The sequence below is a fragment of the Oryctolagus cuniculus genome, chromosome 20, assembly GCF_051225735.1.
Source record: "Oryctolagus cuniculus isolate XC-2025 breed Fujian yellow rabbit chromosome 20, ASM5122573v1, whole genome shotgun sequence".
Taxonomy (NCBI): Eukaryota; Metazoa; Chordata; class Mammalia; order Lagomorpha; family Leporidae; genus Oryctolagus; species Oryctolagus cuniculus.
Genome location: NC_142886.1, coordinates 54,009,288 through 54,012,250, shown reverse-complemented (window position 1 = coordinate 54,012,250; position 2,963 = coordinate 54,009,288).

Sequence of the window (2,963 nt, the reverse complement as noted above, 5' to 3'; positions counted from 1 at the left end):
TAATAGGTGATCTTTTAAATGATGATGAAATCAGATCAGACCTATTGTCATGTTTAATCCCAGTGAGAGTCAGGTTGGGAATTGATAATTTCTTTTTTTTTACAGAAGATCAGTTTAGTATACATTAAGTAAAGATTTCAACAGTTTGCACCCCCATAGAAACACAAAATGAAATATACTGTTTGAGTACTCATTATAGCATTAAATCTCAACGTACAGCACATTAAGGACAGAGATCCGACATGAGGAGTAAGTGCACAGTGACTCCTGTTGTTGACTTAGCAAATTGACACTCCTGTTTATGGCATCAGTAATCTCCCTATGCTCCATTCATGAGTTTCCAAGGCTATGGAAGCCTTTTGAGTTCTCCGACTCTTATCTTGTTTAGACAAAGTCATACTCAAAGTGGAGGTTCTCTCCTCCCTTCAGAGAAAGGTACCTCCTTCTTTGAAAACCTGTTCTTTCCATTGGGATCTCACTCACAGAGATCTTTCATTTAGGCCTTTTTTTTTTTTTGCCAGAGTGTCTTGGCTTTCCATGTCTGAAATACTCTCATGGGCTTTTCAGCCAGATCCGAATGCCTTTAGGGCTGATTCTGAGGCCAGAGTGCTATTTAGGACATCTGCCATTCTATGAGTCTGCTGAGTATCTCACTTCCCATGTTGGATCACTCTCCCCTTTATTTATTCTATCGGTTAGTATTAGCAGGTACTAGACTTATTTATGTGCTCCCTTTGACTCTTAGTCCTTTCATTATGATCGATTGTGAACTGAAATTGATTTCTTGGACTAGGGAGATGGCATTGGTACATGCCACCTTGATGGGATTGAATTGGAGTCCCCTGGTATGTTTCTAACTCTACCATCTGGGGCAAGTCAGCTTGAGCATGTCCCAAATTATAAATCTCTTCCCTCTCTTATTCCCACTCTTATGTTTAACAGGGATCACATTTCAGTTAAATTTCAACACTTAAGAATAACTGTGTATTAATTACAGAATTAAACCAGTCATATTAAGTAGAACAGACAAAAAAACTACTAAGAGGGATAATGTATTAAGTTGTTCATTAACAGTCAGGGCTATGCTGATCAAGTCACCGTTTCTCATAGTGTCCATTTCACTTCAGGAGGTTTCCTTTTTGGTGTTCAGTCAGTTGTCACCGATTAGGGAGAACATATGGTATTTGTCCCTTTGGGACTGGCTTACTTCACTCAGCATGATGTGTTCCAGTTTCCTCCATTTTGTTACAAATGACTGAATTTCGTTGTTTCTTACTGCAGTATAGTATTCTAAAGAATACAAATCCCATAATTTCTTTATCCAGTCTACCGTTGATGGGCATTTAGGTTGGTTCCAGGTCTTGGCTATTGTGAATTGTGCTGCAATAAACATTAGGGTGTAGACCACTTTTTTTGTTTGCCAATTTAAATTCCTTTGGGTAAATTCCAAGGAGTGGGATGGGTGGGTCGAACAGTAGGTTTATATTCAGGTTTCTGAGGAATCTCCAGACTGACTTCCATAGTGGCTTGACCAGTTTGCATTCCCACCAACAGTGGATTAATGTCGCTTTTTCCCCACATCCTGGCCAGCATCTGTTGTTGGTAGATTTCTGTATGTGAGCCATTCTATCCGGGGTGAGGTGAAACCTCATTGTGGTTTTGATTTACATTTCCCTGACTGCTAGTGATCTTGAACGTTTTATCATGTGTCTGTTGGACATTTGGATTTCCTCTTTTGAAAAATGTCTATTGATGTCCTTGGCCCATCTTTACGTGGTTTGTTTGTTTTGTTTTTGTGGAGTTTCTTGATCTCTTTAGATTCTGGTTATTAACCCTTTATCTGTTGCATAGTTTTCAAATATTTTTTTCCCATTCTGTCGGTTATCTCTTCACTCTCTTGACTGTTTCTTTTGCAGTACAGAAACTTCTCAATTTGATGCAATCCCAATAGTTGATTTTGGCTTTTACTGCCTGCGCCTCCCGGGTCTTTTCCAGAAACTCTTTGCCTGTGCCAATATCTTAAAGGGTTTCTCCAATGTTCTCTAATAACTTGATGGTGTCAGTTCGTAGATTTAAGTCTTTCATCCATGTTGAGTGGATTTTTGTGTACGGTGTAAGGTAGGGGTCTTGCTTCATGCTTCTGCACGTGGAAATCCAGTTTTCCCAGCACCATTTATTGAATAGACTGTCCTTGCTCCAGGAATTGGTTTTAGATCCTTGATCAAATATAAGTTGGCTGTAGAGGTTTGGGTTGGTTTCTGGTGTTTCAATTCTGTTCCATTGGTCTATCCATCTGTTTCTGTACCTGTACCATGCTGTTTTGATTACAACTGCCCTGTAGTATGTCCTGAGATCTGGCATTGTGATGCCTCCAGCTTTGTTTTTGTTGTACAAGATGGCTTTAGCTATTCGAGGTCTCTTTTGCCTCCATATGAATTTCAGCATCATTTTTTCTAGATCTGAGAAGATTGTCTTTGGTATCCTGATTGGAATTGCATTGAATCTATAAATTGCTTTTGGGAGAATGGACATTTTGATGATGTTGATTCTTCCAATCCATGAGCATGGAAGATTTTTCCATTTTTTGGTATCCTCTTCTATTTCTTTCTTAAGAGATTTTAATTCTCATTGTAGAGATCTTTAACATCCTTGGTTAAGTTTATTCCAAGGTATTTGATTGTTTTTGTAGCTATTGTGAATGGGATTGATCTTAGCAGTTCTTTCTCAGTCGTGGCATTGCTTGTGTATACAAAGGCTGTTGATTTTTGTGCATTGATTTTATATCCTGCCACTTTGCCAAACTCCTCTATGAGTTCCAATAGTCTCTTAGTAGAGTTCTTTGGATCCTCTAAGTAACGAATCATATCATCTGAAAAGAGGGATAGTTTACTTCTTCCTTCTCAATTTGGATTCCTTTAATTTCTTTTTCTTGTCTGATGGCTCTGGCTAAAACTTCCAGAACT